The 19,400-nt window shown below is 48.2% G+C and overlaps 1 protein-coding gene across 4 annotated transcripts in view; it reads right to left on the bottom strand.

Annotated features, from left to right (window-relative positions):
* KIFC3 (kinesin family member C3) overlaps positions 1-16,606 on the bottom strand; it is a 77,278-nt gene extending 60,672 nt beyond the window's left edge. For 2 of the 4 annotated variants that reach the window (XM_077288994.1, XM_077288992.1), the window contains exon 1: positions 16,535-16,606. The gene's annotated coding sequence lies outside the window, so the exon portion shown is untranslated. Of the gene's footprint in view, positions 1-2,039; positions 2,147-16,534 lie in introns of those variants that run through there. The other 2 variants (XM_077288993.1, XM_077288991.1) reach the window with 1 other exon arrangement.
* Between the last annotated feature and the right edge of the window lie 2,794 nt (positions 16,607-19,400).

Here is a 19,400-nt window from a genome sequence, read left to right as displayed (position 1 = left end):
CCTGCTCTCATTACTACCCTCTCTGCCCCCCCAGCCTGCGCTCATTACTACCCTCACTGCCCCCCAGCCTGCTCTCATTACTACCCTCTCTGCCCCCCAGCCTGCTCTCATTACTACCCTCACTGCCCCCCGAGCCTGCGCTCATTACTACCCTCACTGCCCCCCAGCCTGCTCTCATTACTACCCTCTCTGCCCCCCAGCCTGCTCTCATTACTACCCTCACTGCCCCCCAGCCTGCTCTCATTACTACCCTCACTGCCCCCCAGCCTGCTCTCATTACTACCCTCACTGCCCCCCAGCCTGCTCTCATTACTACCCTCTCTGCCCCCCAGCCTGCTCTCATTACTACCCTCACTGCCCCCCAGCCTGCTCTCATTACAACCCTCACTGCCCCCCAGCCTGCTCTCATTACTACCCTCACTGCCCCCCAGCCTGCTCTCATTACTACCCTCTCTGCCCCCCAGCCTGCTCTCATTACTACCCTCACTGCCCCCCCAGCCTGCGCTCATTACTACCCTCACTGCCCCCCAGCCTGCTCTCATTACTACCCTCTCTGCCCCCCAGCCTGCTCTCATTACTACCCTCACTGCCCCCCAGCCTGCTCTCATTACTACCCTCACTGCCCCCCAGCCTGCTCTCATTACTACCCTCACTGCCCCCCAGCCTGCTCTCATTACTACCCTCTCTGCCCCCCAGCCTGCTCTCATTACTACCCTCACTGCCCCCCAGCCTGCTCTCATTACTACCCTCACTGCCCCCCAGCCTGCTCTCATTACTACCCTCACTGCCCCCCAGCCTGCTCTCATTACTACCCTCACTGCCCCCCAGCCTGCTCTCATTACTACCCTCTCTGCCCCCCCAGCCTGCTCTCATTACTACCCTCACTGCCCCCCAGCCTGCTCTCATTACTACCCTCTCTGCCCCCCCAGCCTGCTCTCATTACTACCCTCTCTGCCCCCCAGCCTGCTCTCATTACTACCCTCACTGCCCCCCAGCCTGCTCTCATTACTACCCTCACTGCCCCCCAGCCTGCTCTCATTACTACCCTCACTGCCCCCCAGCCTGCTCTCATTACTACCCTCACTGCCCCCCAGCCTGCACTCCTTATCCAGAAGGTCACATTCCTTTAGAAATCATTCTTGCAGTGTTAATCATTCACCTTCTGGAATTCCTTAAAGGGAACCTGTCACCACGTTTTTGGAAGATGGGATAAAAATAGCGTTAAATAGGGGCAGAGGTGGGCGTTACATTAGTGTGTGTGTTATGCGTTTATTACCCACCTAAGTTGCCGAAATAACTTTGCAAAGTCTCCGTTTTCGCCTGTCAATCAGGCTGGTCAGGTCGCATGGGCGTTGTCTTCCCCCAGATTTGGCGTAGTTTTCCGTTGGTGGCGTAGTGGTGTGCGCATGCCCAAAGTCCGGAATCCTCTTCCAGGGGATTTAAAATAGCGCGGTGTTCGTTATTGCATTGGTGATCGGTGGGCGCGGCCATCTTCCTTTGGCCGCGCGTGCGCAGAAGCGGCGCTCTGCTGGCCGCGGCTTCAGGAAAATGGCCGCCGCGATATCCATCTGCGCACGCGCGGCATCCCGCGGCCATTTTCCTGAAGCCGCGGCCAGCAGAGCGCCGCTTCTGCGCACGCGCGGCCAAAGGAAGATGGCCGCGCCCACCGATCACCAATGCAATAACGAACACCGCGCTATTTTAAATCCCCTGGAAGAGGATTCCGGACTTTGGGCATGCGCACACCACTACGCCACCAACGGAAAACTACGCCAAATCTGGGTGAAGACACCACGCCCATGTGACCTGACCAGCCTGATTGACAGGCGAAAACGGAGACTTTGCAAAGTTATTTCGGCAACTTAGGTGGGTAATAAACGCATAACACACACACTAATGTAACGCCCACCTCTGCCCCTATTTAACGCTATTTTTATCCCATCTTCCAAAAACGTGGTGACAGGTTCCCTTTAAAGAAGTCCTGCTGTTAACCCTTCCAGCTCCTGCACAGGCAGAGTCGCCCTGTGCCCCGCACCCACCTTCACTGCAGATCCCAGCAAAGTTACAGAGAGCTCAGCCGGGTCCATGACAAACTTTAGACAGGAAAGTGAGAGGACAAAGAGAGGGAGAAAGAGAAGCAGGGGCGGGAGCAACCACAACTACTACCCACATCAGGGAGGAGGGGGCAGCGACAGCCAGGACCGGCGTCAGCACCCGGGCAAGTAAGTATATATACACTGCACAGTGCCACCTCTCCTGTCCTGTATATATACACTGCACAGTACCACTCCTCCTGTATATATACACTGCACAGTGCCACCTCTCCTGTCCTGTATATATACACTGCACAGTGCCACCTCTCCTGTCCTGTATATATACACTGCACAGTACCGCTCCTCCTGTCCTGTATATATACACTGCACAGTACCGCTCCTCCTGTCCTGTATATATACACTGCACAGTGCCACCTCTCCTGTCCTGTATATATACACTGCACAGTACCACTCCTCCTGTATATATACACTGCACAGTGCCACCTCTCCTGTCCTGTATATATACACTGCACAGTGCCACCTCTCCTGTCCTGTATATATACACTGCACAGTACCGCTCCTCCTGTCCTGTATATATACACTGCACAGTACCACTCCTCCTGTCCTGTATATATACACTGCACAGTACCACTCCTCCTGTCCTGTATATGTACACTGCACAGTGCCACTCCTCCTGTCCTGTATATATACACTGCACAGTACCGCTCCTCCTGTCCTGTATATATACACTGCACAGTACCACTCCTCTTGTCCTGTATATATACACTGCACAGTACCACTCCTCCTGTCCTGTATATATACACTGCACAGTACCGCTCCTCCTGTCCTGTATATATACACTGCACAGTACCGCTCCTCCTGTCCTGTATATATACACTGCACAGTGCCACTCCTCCTGTCCTGTATATATACACTGCACAGTACCGCTCCTCCTGTCCTGTATATATACACTGCACAGTGCCACCTCTCCTGTCCTGTATATATACACTGCACAGTGCCACCTCTCCTGTCCTGTATATATACACTGCACAGTGCCACCTCTCCTGTCCTGTATATATACACTGCACAGTGCCACCTCTCCTGTCCTGTATATATACTGCACAGTACCACTCCTCCTGTCCTGTATATATACACTGCACAGTGCCACCTCTCCTGTCCTGTATATATACACTGCACAGTGCCACCTCTCCTGTCCTGTATATATACACTGCACAGTACCACTCCTCCTGTCCTGTATATATACACTGCACAGTACCACTCCTCCTGTCCTGTATATATACACCGCACAGTACCGCTCCTCCTGTCCTGTATATATACACTGCACAGTACCACTCCTCCTGTCCTGTATATATACACTGCACAGTACCACTCCTCCTGTCCTGTATATACACACTGCACAGTACCACTCCTCCTGTCCTGTATATATACACTGCACAGTACCACTTCTCCTGTCCTGTATATATACACTGCACAGTACCACTCCTCCTGTCCTGTATATATACACTGCACAGTACCACTCCTCCTGTCCTGTATATATACACCGCACAGTACCGCTCCTCCTGTCCTGTATATATACACTGCACAGTACCACTCCTCCTGTCCTGTATATATACACTGCACAGTACCACTCCTCCTGTCCTGTATATACACACTGCACAGTACCACTCCTCCTGTCCTGTATATATACACTGCACAGTACCACTTCTCCTGTCCTGTATATATACACTGCACAGTACCACTCCTCCTGTCCTGTATATACACACCGCACAGTACCGCTCCTCCTGTCCTGTATATATACACTGCACAGTACCACTCCTCCTGTCCTGTATATATACACTGCACAGTACCACTCCTCCTGTCCTGTATATATACACTGCACAGTACCGCTCCTCCTGTCCTGTATATATACACTGCACAGTACCACTCCTCCTGTCCTGTATATATACACTGCACAGTACCACTCCTCCTGTATATATACACTGCACAGTACCACTCCTCCTGTCCTGTATATATACACTGCACAGTACCACTCCTCCTGTATATATACACTGCACAGTACCACTCCTCCTGTCCTGTATATATACACCGCACAGTACCACTCCTCCTGTCCTGTATATATACACTGCACAGTACCGCTCCTCCTGTCCTGTATATATACACTGCACAGTACCACTCCTCCTGTCCTGTATATATACACCGCACAGTACCGCTCCTCCTGTCCTGTATATATACACTGCACAGTACCACTCCTCCTGTCCTGTATACAGTGGGGCAAAAAAGTATTTAGTCAGTCAGCAATAGTGCAAGTTCCACCACTTAAAAAGATGAGAGGCGTCTGTAATTTACATCATAGGTAGACCTCAACTATGGGAGACAAACTGAGAAAAAAAAATCCAGAAAATCACATTGTCTGTTTTTTTATCATTTTATTTGCATATTATGGTGGAAAATAAGTATTTGGTCAGAAACAAACAATCAAGATTTCTGGCTCTCACAGACCTGTAACTTCTTCTTTAAGAGTCTCCTCTTTCCTCCACTCATTACCTGTAGTAATGGCACCTGTTTAAACTTGTTATCAGTATAAAAAGACACCCGTGCACACCCTCAAACAGTCTGACTCCAAACTCCACTATGGTGAAGACCAAAGAGCTGTCAAAGGACACCAGAAACAAAATTGTAGCCCTGCACCAGGCTGGGAAGACTGAATCTGCAATAGCCAGCCAGCTTGGAGTGAAGAAATCAACAGTGGGAGCAATAATTAGAAAATGGAAGACATTCAAGACCACTGATAATCTCCCTCGATCTGGGGCTCCACGCAAAATCCCACCCCGTGGGGTGAGAATGATCACAAGAACGGTGAGCAAAAATCCCAGAACCACGCGGGGGGACCTAGTGAATGAACTGCAGAGAGCTGGGACCAATGTAACAAGGCCTACCATAAGTAACACACTACGCCACCATGGACTCAGATCCTGCAGTGCCAGACGTGTCCCACTGCTTAAGCCAGTACATGTCCGGGCCCGTCTGAAGTTTGCTAGAGAGCATTTGGATGATCCAGAGGAGTTTTGGGAGAATGTCCTATGGTCTGATGAAACCAAACTGGAACTGTTTGGTAGAAACACAACTTGTCGTGTTTGGAGGAAAAAGAATACTGAGTTGCATCCATCAAACACCATACCTACTATAAAGCATGGTGGTGGAAACATCATGCTTTGGGGCTGTTTCTCTGCAAAGGGGCCAGGACGACTGATCCGGGTACATGAAAGAATGAATGGGGCCATGTATCGTGAGATTTTGAGTGCAAACCTCCTTCCATCAGCAAGGGCATTGAAAATGAAACGTGGCTGGGTCTTTCAACATGACAATGATCCAAAGCACACCGCCAGGGCAACGAAGGAGTGGCTTCGTAAGAAGCATTTCAAGGTCCTGGAGTGGCCTAGCCAGTCTCCAGATCTCAACCCTATAGAAAACCTTTGGAGGGAGTTGAAAGTCCGTGTTGCCAAGCGAAAAGCCAAAAACATCACTGCTCTAGAGGAGATCTGCATGGAGGAATGGGCCAACATACCAACAACAGTGTGTGGAAACCTTGTGAAGACTTACAGAAAACGTTTGACCTCTGTCATTGCCAACAAAGGATATATTACAAAGTATTGAGATGAAATTTTGTTTCTGACCAAATACTTATTTTCCACCATAATATGCAAATAAAATGATAAAAAAACAGACAATGTGATTTTCTGGATTTTTTTTTTCTCAGTTTGTCTCCCATAGTTGAGGTCTACCTATGATGTAAATTACAGACGCCTCTTATCTTTTTAAGTGGTGGAACTTGCACTATTGCTGACTGACTAAATACTTTTTTGCCCCACTGTATATACACCGCACAGTACCGCTCCTCCTGTCCTGTATATATACACTGCACAGTACCGCTCCTCCTGTCCTGTATATATACACTGCACAGTACCACTCCTCCTGTATATATACACTGCACAGTACCACTCCTCCTGTCCTGTATATATAGACTGCACAGTACCGCTCCTCCTGTCCTGTATATATACACCGCACAGTACCACTCCTCCTGTCCTGTATATATACACTGCACAGTACCACTCCTCCTGTCCTGTATATATACACTGCACAGTACCATTCCTCCTGTCCTGTATATATACACTGCACAGTACCACTCCTCCTGTCCTGTATATATACACTGCACAGTACCACTCCTCCTGTCCTGTATATATACACCGCACAGTACCGCTCCTCCTGTCCTGTATATATACACTGCACAGTACCACTCCTCCTGTATATATACACTGCACAGTACCACTCCTCCTGTCCTGTATATATACTGTGATATATGTGATGGTGTAGTGACCCCTGTGGTAGCTAGGGGGCGCTTTGTGCGCTCTGTGCGCTCTGTGAGATATGCATGGAAGCGTATCTGTTGTGGTGATATTCATGGTGTACCTGTAATCGGCAGTGTTATGAATGGCCGATGTGTGTCGCGGAAGGAGTCTGCGTAGTAAGTCAGATGTATTGTGGTTATGCTGGGACCTGTAGTCCCTCAAGAGTTTTGTTACAATGTGTATAGTTAAGTTTGGGTGACTTACTAGGCTAGTCATGAGAGACGGGAGGGTCAGACTAGCCACACATCCACACACCCATCCAGGGGTGTGGTTTCAGGTATATAATGTGACCAGGTTGTGGGTCACATGGGAGGCGTGTCCGGCAGGTCCTGTGTGAAACCTGTGTGGTTCCTGTGTATGGACCTGGCCGGGGGGATTGTCCTAGGAATGACTAGGGTCCCGGGGATTGTCCTAGGAATGACTAGGGTCCCGAACAACGCTGACCGGTGGGACCGTCCTAGGAATGACTAGGGTCCCGGGGATTGTCCTAGGAATGACTAGGGTCCCGAACAACGCTGACCGGTGGGACCGTCCTAGGAATGACTAGGGTCCCGGGGACTGTCCTAGGAATGACTAGGGTCCCGAAGATGCAGGACTGTCCTAGGAATGACTAGGGTCCTGAATGCTGCTGGGTTGGCCTGGGAATGACCAGGGTCCTGCAAGCACCAGAGAACGAGGTGAAGGTGCTGGATTGTCCTAGGAACGACTAGGGTCCTACAAGCACCTGAGAACATGGACTAGGCCACCGGCGTGATCCTGGTAACCTAAGGTAACAGGTGGAGGACGGGGTCCAGGACCTAAGCTGATAGGTGGAGGACGGGGTCCAGGACCTAAGCTGACAGGCGGAGGACGGGGTCCAGGACCTGTTGTGACAGGTGGAGGACGGGGTCCAGGACCTAAGCTGACAGGCGGAGGACGGGGTCCAGGACCTGTTGTGACAGGTGGAGGACGGGGTCCAGGGCCTAAGCTGATAGGTGGAGGACGGGGTCCAGGACCTAAGCTAACAGGTGGAGGACGGGGTCCAGGACCTGTGGGTACGAGGTGAGCACCAGGATCTGCTGGGCCGGTGTCTGTTACTGTGTGGGGAAGCTGGAGTCCTTCGGTGAGGTCTGGACTGACTACTGTATGCCGGACAGGCGAGTTGGTGATCCCCGTTAGGCAGCTTACCCGGAAGAGGGTTAACAGAGTGTGGGGAAGCTGGAGTCCTTCGGTGAGGTCTGGACTGACTACTGTGTATTGACCAGGCGAGTTGGTGATCCCCGTTAGGCAGCTTACCCAAAGGCTGTTGGAAGAGTCGGCAAGGTGGAGCAGGAGCTCCCGTCAGGTACCAAAGAGACTGTTGGTGCCTGTTGTGTTCTATGTAATGAACTGTGTTTAAACCCGGTTTACGTGGCTTAATAAACCGTATGAACTGTTTTGATATAAAAACCCATGCTGTGTGCTTAAATATCGCGGCTAAGCGAGTGTCCCCCAACACTCTCAGTAAGAGAAACCTTACAATACACTGCACAGTACCAGTCCTCCTGTCCTGTATATATACACTGCACAGTACCACTCCTCCTGTCCTGTATATATACACCGCACAGTACCACTCCTCCTGTCCTGTATATATACACTGCACAGTACCACTCCTCCTGTCCTGTATATATACACTGCACAGTACCACTCCTCCTGTCCTGTATATATACACTGCACAGTACCACTCCTCCTGTCCTGTATATATACACTACACAGTACCACTCCTCCTGTCCTGTATATATACACCGCACAGTACCACTCCTCCTGTCCTGTATATATACCCTGCACAGTACCACTCCTCCTGTCCTGTATATATACACTGCACAGTACCACTCCTCCTGTCCTGTATATATACACTACACAGTACCACTCCTCCTGTCCTGTATATATACACCGCACAGTACCACTCCTCCTGTCCTGTATATATACCCTGCACAGTACCACTCCTCCTGTCCTGTATATATACCCTGCACAGTACCACTCCTCCTGTCCTGTATATATACACTGCACAGTACCACTCCTCCTGTCCTGTATATATACACTGCACAGTACCACTCCTCCTGTCCTGTATATATACACTGCACAGTACCACTCCTCCTGTCCTGTATATATACACTGCACAGTACCACTCCTCCTGTCCTGTATATATACACTGCACAGTACCACTCCTCCTGTCCTGTATATATACACTGCACAGTACCACTCCTCCTGTCCTGTATATATACACTGCACAGTACCACTCCTCCTGTCCTGTATATATACACTGCACAGTACCGCTCCTCCTGTCCTGTATATACACACTGCACAGTACCGCTCCTCCTGTCCTGTATATATACACTGCACAGTACCACTCCTCCTGTCCTGTATATATACACTGCACAGTACTGCTCCCCTGTATATATACACTGCACAGTACTGCTCCCCTGTATATATACACTGCACAGTACCGCTCCTCCTGTATATATACACTGCACAGTACCACTCCTCCTGTATATATACACTGCACAGTACCACTCCTCCTGTATATATACACTGCACAGTACCGCTCCCCTGTATATATACACTGCACAGTACCACTCCTCCTGTCCTGTATATATACACTGCACAGTACCACTCCTCCTGTATATATACACTGCACAGTACCACTCCTCCTGTCCTGTATATATATACTGCACAGTACCACTCCTCCTGTATATATGTACTGCACAGTACCACTCCTCCTGTATATATACACTGCACAGTACCACTCCTCCTGTGTATATATATATATACTGCACAGTACCACTCCTCCTGTATATATACACTGCACAGTACCACTCCTCCTGTATATATACACTGCACAGTACCACTCCTCCTGTATATATATACTGCACAGTACCACTCCTCCTGTATATATACACTGCACAGTACCACTCCTCCTGTATATATATACTGCACAGTACCACTCCTCCTGTATATATACACTGCACAGTACCACTCCTCCTGTATATATATACTGCACAGTACCACTCCTCCTGTATATATACACTGCACAGTATTAGGCTACGTTCACACGATCCGGATTTTGATCCGGATCCGTAGCGGATTTTCAGCTGCGGATCCGGATCAGTTTTCCATGTTGGTTACAGTACAATGTAACCCAATGGAAAACCAAAACCGCTGTGCTAACGATCCGTTTTTCCGCTGGAAAATCCGCGCGGATTTTCCAGCGGAAAAAAGAAGTAGCATGTCAATTCTTTCAGCGGATTCCGCACCGGTTTTCCAGCAGCTCCAATAGGAAACTGCTATTGGAAACCCGCAGTGGAAAACGCTGAAGAAAAAGGATCAGAAAACGCAGCTCAAATTCACTGCGGAATTTAGCTGCCGTTTTCCAAAAACGGGCAGGAAAAAAAAAGGATGGAAATCCTGATCGTGTGAACGTAGCCTAACTCCTCCTGTCCTGTATATATACACTGCACAGTACCGCTCCCCTGTATATATACACTGCACAGTACCACTCCTCCTGTATATATGTACTGCACAGTACCACTCCTCCTGTGTATATATACACTGCACAGTACCGCTCCTCCTGTCCTGTATATACAGTTATATGAAAAAGTTTGGGCACCCCTATTAATCTTAAGCTTAATATTTTATAAAAATTGTGTTTTTTGCAACAGCTATTTCAGTTTCATATATCTAATAACTGTTGGACACAGTAATGTTTCTGCCTTGAAATGAGGTTTATTGTACTAAGAGAAAATGTGCAATCTGCATTCAAACGAAATTTGACAGGTGCATAAGTATGGGCACCTCACCAGAAAAGTGACATTAATATTTAGTAGATCCTCCTTTTGCAAAAATAACAGCCTCTAGTCGCTTCCTGTAGCTTTTAATGAGATCCTGGATGAAGGCATTTTTGACCATTCCTCTTTACAAAACAATTCCAGTTCAGTTAAGTTTGATGGTCGCCGAGCATGGACAGCCCTCTTCAAATAATCCCACAGATGTTCAATGATATTCAGGTCTGGGGACTGGGATGGCCATTCCAGAACAGTGTAATTGTTCCTCTGCATGAATGCCTGAGTAGATTTGGAGCGGTGTTTTGGATCATTGTCTTGCTGAAAGATCCATCCCCTGCGTAACTTCAACTTTGTCACTGAATCATGAACATTATTGTCAAGAATCTGCTGATACTGAGAGGAATCCATGCATCCCTCAACTTTAACAAGATTCCCGCTGCCGGCATTGGCCACACAGCCCCAAAGCATGATGGAACCTCCACCAAATTTTACTGTGGGTAGCAAGTGTTTTTCTTGGAATGCTGTGTTTTTTTGCCGCCATGCATAACACCTTTTTGTATGACCAAACAACTCAATATTGGTTTCATCAGTCCACAGGACCTTCTTCCAAAAAGAAATTGGCTTCTCCCAATGTGCTTTTGCATACCTCAGCCGACTGTTTATGGCGTGCTTGCAGAATCGGCTTCTTTTGCATCACTCTCCCATACAGCTTCTCCTTGTGCAAAGTGCGTTGTATAGTTTACCGATGCACAGTGACACCATCTGCAGCAAGTTGATGCTGCAGCTCTCTGGAGGTGGCCTGAGGATTGTCCTTGACTGATCTCACCATTCTTCTTCTCTGCCTTTCTGATGTTTCTCTTGGCCTGCCACTTCTGGCCTTAACAAGAACTGTACCTGTGTTCTTCCATTTCCTTACTATGTTCCTCACAGTGGAACTTGACAGGTTAAATCTCTGAGACAGCTTTTTGTATCCTTCCCCTGAACAACTATGTTAAATAATCTTTGTTTTCAGATCATTTGACAGTTGTTTTGAGGAGCCCATGATGCCACTCATCAGAGGAGATTCAAACAGGAGAACAACTTGCAAGTGGCCACTTTAAGTAGCTTTTCTCATGATTGCATACACCTGGCTATGAAGTTCAAAGCCCAATGAGGTTACAAAACCAAAAAAGTGCTTTAGTAAGTCAGTAAAAAGTAGGTAAGAGTATTTAAAACAAGAAAATGATAAGGGTGCCCATACTTATGCACCTGTCAAATTTTGTTTGATTGCAGATTGCACATTTTCTGTTAGTACAATAAACCAATAAACCTCATTTCAAGGCAGAAACATTACTGTGTCCAACAGTTATTAGATATATGAAACTGAAATAGCTGTTGCAAAAAAAACCTAGTTTTATAAAACATTAAGCTTAAGATTAATAGGGGTGCCCAAACTTTTTCATATAACTATACACTGCACAGTACCACTCCTCCTGTCCTGTATATATACACTGCACAGTACCACTCCTCCTGTCCTGTATATATACACTGCACAGTACCACTCCTCCTGTCCTGTATATATACACTGCACAGTACCGCTCCTCCTGTCCTGTATATATACACCGCACAGTACCACTCCTCCTGTCCTGTATATATACACTGCACAGTACCGCTCCTCCTGTCCTGTATATATACACCGCACAGTACCACTCCTCCTGTCCTGTATATATACACTGCACAGTACCACTCCTCCTGTCCTGTATATATACACTGCACAGTACCGCTCCTCCTGTGTATATATACACTGCACAGTACCACTCCTCCTGTCCTGTATATATTCACTGCACAGTACCACTCCCCTGTATATATACACTGCACAGTACCGCTCCTCCTGTCCTGTATATATACACTGCACAGTACCACTCCCCTGTATATATACACTGCACAGTACCACTCCTCCTGTCCTGTATATATACACTGCACAGTACCACTCCTCCTGTATATATACACTGCACAGTACCGCTCCTCCTGTCCTGTATATATACACTGCACAGTACCACTCCTCCTGTATATATATACTGCACAGTACCGCTCCTGTATATATATACTGCACAGTACCGCTCTTCCTGTATATATACACTGCACAGTACCGCTCCTCCTGTCCTGTATATATACACTGCACAGTACCACTCCTCCTGTATATATACACTGCACAGTACCACTCCTCCTGTATATATACACTGCACAGTACCACTCCTCCTGTCCTGTATATATACACGGCACAGTACCACTCCTCCTGTCCTGTATATATACACTGCACAGTACCACTCCCCTGTATATATACACTGCACAGTACCGCTCCTCCTGTCCTGTATATATACACTGCACAGTACCACTCCCCTGTATATATACACTGCACAGTACCACTCCTCCTGTCCTGTATATATACACTGCACAGTACCACTCCTCCTGTATATATACACTGCACAGTACCGCTCCTCCTGTATATATATACTGCACAGTACCGCTCCTGTATATATATACTGCACAGTACCGCTCTTCCTGTATATATATACTGCACAGTACCGCTCCTGTATATATATACTGCACAGTACCGCTCCTGTATATATACACTGCACAGTACCACTCCTCCTGTCCTGTATATATACACTGCACAGTACCACTCCTCCTGTATATATACACTGCACAGTACCACTCCTCCTGTATATATACACTGCACAGTACCACTCCTCCTGTATATATACTGCACAGTACCGCTCCTGTATATATACACTGCACAGTACCGCTCTTCCTGTATATATACACTGCACAGTACCGCTCCTCCTGTCCTGTATATATACACTGCACAGTACCACTCCTCCTGTATATATACACTGCACAGTACCACTCCCCTGTATATATACACTGCACAGTACCGCTCCTCCTGTATATATACACTGCACAGTACCACTCCTCCTGTCCTGTATATATACACTGCACAGTACCACTCCTCCTGTCCTGTATATATACACTGCACAGTACCACTCCTCCTGTATATATACACTGCACAGTACCACTCCTCCTGTATATATACACTGCACAGTGCAACTCCTTCTGTCCTGTATATATACACTGCACAGTACCATTCCTCCTGTATATATACACTGCACAGTACCCCTCCTCCTTTATATATACACTGCACAGTACCACTCCTCCTGTATATATACACTGCACAGTACCACTCCTCCTGTATATATACACTGCACAGAGCCACTCCTTCTGTCCTGTATATATACACTGCAAAGTACCACTCTTCCTGTCCTGTATATATACACTGCACAGTACCACTCCTTCTGTCCTGTATATATACACTGCACAGTACCCCTCCTCCTGTATATATACACTGCACAGTACCCCTCCTCCTGTATATATACACTGCACAGTACCCCTCCTCCTGTATATATACACTGCACAGTACCACTCCTCCTGTCCTGTATATATACACTGCACAGTACCACTCCTCCTGTCCTGTATATATACACTGCACAGTACCGCTCCTCCTGTCCTGTATATATACACTGCACAGTACCACTCCTCCTGTATATACACTCACCGGCCACTTTATTAGGTACACCATGCTAGTAACGGGTTGGACCCCCTTTTGCCTTCAGAACTGCCTCAATTCTTCGTGGCATAGATTCAACAAGGTGCTGGAAGCATTCCTCAGAGATTTTGGTCCATATTGACATGATGGCATCACACAGTTGCCGCAGATTTGTCGGCTGCACATCCCAAAGATGCTCCATACAAGGCAGGATGGATCCATGCTTTCATGTTGTTTACGCCAAATTCTGACCCTACCATCCGAATGTCGCAGCAGAAATCGAGACTCATCAGACCAAGCAACGTTTTTCCAATCTTCTACTGTCCAATTTCGATGAGCTTGTACAAATTGTAGCCTCAGTTTCCTGTTCTTAGCTGAAAGGAGTGGTACCCGGTGTGGTCTTCTGCTGCTGTAGCCCATCTGCCTCAAAGTTCGACGCACTGTGCGTTCAGAGATGCTCTTAGGCCTACCTTGGTTGTAACGGGTGGCGATTTGAGTCACTGTTGCCTTTCTATCAGCTCGAACCAGTCTGCCCATTCTCCTCTGACCTCTGGCATCAACAAGGCATTTCCGCCCACAGAACTGCCGCTCACTGGATTTTTTTTCTTTTTCGGACCATTCTCTGTAAACCCTAGAGATGGTTGTGCGTGAAAATCCCAGTAGATCAGCAGTTTCTGAAATACTCAGACCAGCCCTTCTGGCACCAACAACCATGCCACGTTCAAAGGCACTCAAATCACCTTTCTTCCCCATACTGATGCTCGGTTTGAACTGCAGGAGATTGTCTTGACCATGTCTACATGCCTAAATGCACTGAGTTGCCGCCATGTGATTGGCTGATTAGAAATTAAGTGTTAACAAGAAGTTGGACAGGTGTACCTAATAAAGTGGCCGGTGAGTGTATACACTGCACAGTACCACTCCTCCTGTATATATACACTGCACAGTACCGCTCCTCCTGTCCTGTATATACACTGCACAGTACCACTCCTCCTGTCCTGTATATATACACTGCACAGTACTGCTCCTCCTGTCCTGTATATATACACTGCACAGTACTGCTCCTCCTGTCCTGCATATATACACTGTACAGTACCACTCCTCCTGTATATATACACTGCACAGTACCACTCCTCCTGTATATATACACTGCACAGTACCACTCCTCTTGTCCTGTGTATATATATACACTGCACAGTACCAGTCCCCTGAATATATACACTGCACAGTACCACTCCCCTGTGTATATATACACTGCACAGTACCAATCCCCTGTATATATACACTGCACAGTACCACTCCTTCTGTCCTGTATATATACTGCACAGTACCACTCCTCCTGTATATATATACACTGCACAGTACCACTCCTCCTGTATATATACACTGCACAGTACCACTCCTCCTGTATATATACACTGCACAGTACCACTCCTCCTGTGTATATATACACTGCACAGTACCACTCCTCCTGTCCTGTATATACACTGCACAGTACCACTCCTCCTGTCATGTATATATACACTGCAAAATTTTCAATAGCTATCACTCATGTAAGAAGTGATATCTGGCATTGTACTATAGCTATATTTCTCTGCTGTATCTGGGCATCATGAATCGTGGTATGTGTTAAGGGGGGTGGGGGGGCAGTGAGACTCTTTCGCCCGGGGCCCTCAAACACCTGAAGCTGGCCCTGGCGACAGAGCTACTTCTATCATCAGGGAGGAGGGGGCGACGTCAGCTACTGCCCCCATCTGGGAGGATGGGGTGACGACAGCTACTACCCCCATCAGGGAGGAGCAGGCAACAGCTACTTCCATCATCAGGGAAGAGGGGGTGACGACAGCTACTACCCCCATCAGGGAGGAGCAGGCAACAGCTACTTCCATCATCAGGGAGGAGGGGGTGACGACAGCTACTACCCCATCAGGGAGGAGCGGGCAACAGCTACTTCCATCATCAGGGAGGAGGGTGTGACGACAGCTACTACCCCCATCAGGGAGGTATTCTCTGCTCTGTCTGGCCCATGTGCCCGCGGTATTCTCTGCTCTGTGTGGCCCATGTGCCCGCGGTATTCTCTGCTCTGTGTGGCCCGTGTGCTGGCGGTTTTCCTGGCTCCATATGACCCGTGTGCTGGCGGTTTTCCTGGCTCCATATGACCCGTGTGCTGGCAGTTTTCCTGGCTCTGCGTGGCCCGTGTGCCAGCGGTATTCTTTGCTCTGTGTGGCCCGTGTGCTGGCGGTATTCCCGGCTCTGTGTGGCCTGTGTGCTGGCGGTATTCCCGGCTCCATATGACCCGTGTGCTAGCGATATTCTCTGCTCTGTGTGGCCCGTGTGCTAGCGGTATTCCCGGCTTTGTGTGGCCTGTGTGCTGGCGGTTTTCCTGGCTCCTTATGACCCGTGTGCTAGCGGTATTCCCGGCTCTGCGTGGCCCGTGTGCTATAGCGGTATTCTCTGCTCTGTGTGGCCCGTGTGCTAGCGGTATTCCCGGCTCTGTGTGGCTCATGTGCTGGTGGTTTTTCTGGCTCCATATGGCCCGTGCGCCTGCGGTATTCCCTGCTCCATATGACCTATGTGCCGGCGGTGTTCCCGGCTGTGTATGACCCCTGTGCCGGTGATGTTACTGTCCCCATTAGACCCCCGTGCCAACAGTGAGTTCGGCTCTGTGTGACCCGTGTGCCGGCGCTGTACCTGGTGGAGCACCTCGGGCTGCAGGTGATGGTCTCGTCTTCAGCTCATGTTATGTCTGAGCTTACAGGTAATGTGAGGAATGTGATCTAACCTGCCGGTTTAGCTGTGGCCCCTCCCTGACAGCTACGGGCGGGCGATACTCACCACCGGGGCTCTGGGCAGTTCTCACACGGGAGGCGAGATGGAGGCGCTGAGGGATGCGATGCAGACTGCAGCCCTGGGGAGACAGATGTAACATGATGAGATAAGAAGGTGGCCCCATGCACCTGAATTACTGCGCCACCAGTCTGGGGCCACATGAACAATCACTGGGTTGTCACGGCACCAGTCTGGGGCCACATGGGTTGTCACATCACTAGTCTGGGCCACATGGGCAATCGCTAGGTTGTCACGGCACCAGTCTGGGGCCACTTGGGCAATAACTGGGTTGTCACATTACCAGTCTGGGGCCACATGGGCAAACACCGGGTTGTCTGGGGCCACATGAGCAATCTCACTGACACATAGGAACACGTCAAGAGCCATAAAGTTCCTGCTCCCAGAACACGAAGATGACAGCGGACAATAGATGCCAGCAGATTACAGATCTGTCACTGGGAGATTACCCCTGACTCTGAGAGCAGGTAGTCAGGAGCGCAGTGTAATGCTGCCCCCACTACTGATTGTGGACAGTGTGTAACCCCACCCTCACTAGTGATTATCAGCAGTGTGTAATCCTGCCCCCACTACTGATTGTCAGCAGTGTGTAATCCTGCCCAGACTACTGATGATTGTTGGCAGCATGTAACCCCACCCTCACTACTGATTGTCAGCGGTGTGTAATGCCGCCCCCACTACTGATTGGCAGCTTACTGTGTGAACTGTGCATAAGCAGTAAAATTACAATCAGTGATGTGGGTGGGTTATACACAGACTGTGGCCAATCAGTGGTGTGGGCGGGGTTATACAGGGTTCAACATTCAGAGCACTGCTAGATCTGGAGCAAACAGGAATTTTATCAAAACTGCATGAAGCAGCCCAATAAGTGACACATCGCTGGAATCAGTCTCTACCCCAACATTGTGCTGCTTTCAGATGGGGGATCAAAATCCTGGTGACAGATTCTGATTACATATCAGCATAGTAGATGTCAGCAGAATAGTCATCTACAGGTCCCCTGATGACAATCGGCATTGTCCTCCGACAGCAGCCTTACGCGACCTCCGGGGGTGTGGGAATGTGGCTTTCTTGCTTTAGGGTGTGGCTTCCTTGCATTGGAGTGTGGCTTTGTGGGTGTGGTTTTGGTATGGGGGTGTGGTTTTGGAGTGGGAAGTGACTTTGGTATGGGGGTGTGGCTTTGTGGGGTGTATGGCTTTGGTACATGGATGTAGCTTTTGGTATGGGGTGGGGTATGGCTCTGGAGTGGGGGTGTGGCTTTGTGGGTGTGGCTATTACAAAGACCTCTGGCTTTAGATTGGGGGTGTGGCTATTACATAGTAACATAGTTAGCAAGGCCGAAAAAAGCCATCTGTCCATCCAGTTCAGCCTATATTCCGTCAGAATAAATCCCCAGATCTACGTCCTTCTAAAGAACCTAATAACTGTAAGATACAATATTGTTCTGCTCCAGGAAGACATCCAGGCCTCTCTTGAACCCCTCGGCTGAGTTCGCCATCACCACCTCCTCAGGCAAGCAATTCCAGATTCTCTCTGCCCTAACAGTAAAGAATCTTCTTCTATGTTTGTGGAAAAACCTTCTCTCCTCCAGACGCAAAGAATGCCCCCTTGTGACCGTCACCTTCCTTGGTATAAACAGATCCTCGGAGAGATATTTGTATTGTCCTCTTATATACTTATAAATGGTTATTAGATCACCCCTCAGTCATCTTTTTTCTAGACTAAATAATCCTAATTTTGCTAATCTCTCTGGGTATTGTAGTTCCCCCATCCCCTTTATTAGTTTTGTTGCCTTCCTTTGTATTTGCTCTAGTTCCATTATATCCTTCCTGAGCACCGGTGCCCAAAACTATACACAGTACTCCATGTGCGATCTAACCAGGGATTTGTACAGAGGCAGTATAATGCTCTCATCATGTGTATCCAGACCTCTTTTAATGCACCCCATGATCCTGTTTGCCTCGGCAGCTGCAGCCTGGCACCTGCTGCTCCAGGTAAGTTTATCTTTAACTAGGATCCCCAAGTCCTTATCCATGTCAGATTTACCCAGTGGTTTCCCGTTCAGTGTGTAATGGTGATATTGATTCCTTCTTCCCATGTGTATAACTTTACATTTATCATTGTTACACTGCATCTGCCACCTCTCAGCCCAAGTTTCCAACTTATCCAGATCCATCTGTAGCAGAATACTATCTTCTCTTGTATTGACTGCTTTACATAGTTTTGTATCATCTGCAAAGACCTCTGCTATGGAGTGGGGTGTGGCTATTACAAAGACCTCTGCTTCTGGATCACTCACTTTTTCATGTGGACATTAATACACATTCAGTACCAAAATCACATCAACCATGTACAGTACAGACCAAAAGTTTGGACACACCTTCTCATTTAAAGATTTTTCTGTATTTTCATGACTATGAAAATTGTACATTCACACTGAAGGCATCAAAACTATGAATTAACACATGAGGAATTATATACTTAACAAAAAAGTGTAAAACAACTGAAAATATGTCTTATATTCTAGGTTCTTCAAAGTAGTCACCTTTTGCTTTGATGACTGCTTTGCACACTCTTGGCATTCTCTTGATGAGCTTCAAGAGTTAGTCACCAGGAATGGTTTCCAACAATCTTGAAGGAGTTCCCAGAGATGCTTAGCACTTGTTGCCCCTTTTGCCTTCACTCTGTGGTCCAGCTCACCCCAAACCAT

Source organism: Ranitomeya variabilis, chromosome 2, assembly GCF_051348905.1.
Source record: "Ranitomeya variabilis isolate aRanVar5 chromosome 2, aRanVar5.hap1, whole genome shotgun sequence".
Classification (NCBI taxonomy): domain Eukaryota; kingdom Metazoa; phylum Chordata; class Amphibia; order Anura; family Dendrobatidae; genus Ranitomeya; species Ranitomeya variabilis.
The sequence above is the reverse complement of the archived record's forward strand: the minus strand, read 5'-3'. Positions and strand labels throughout refer to the sequence as shown.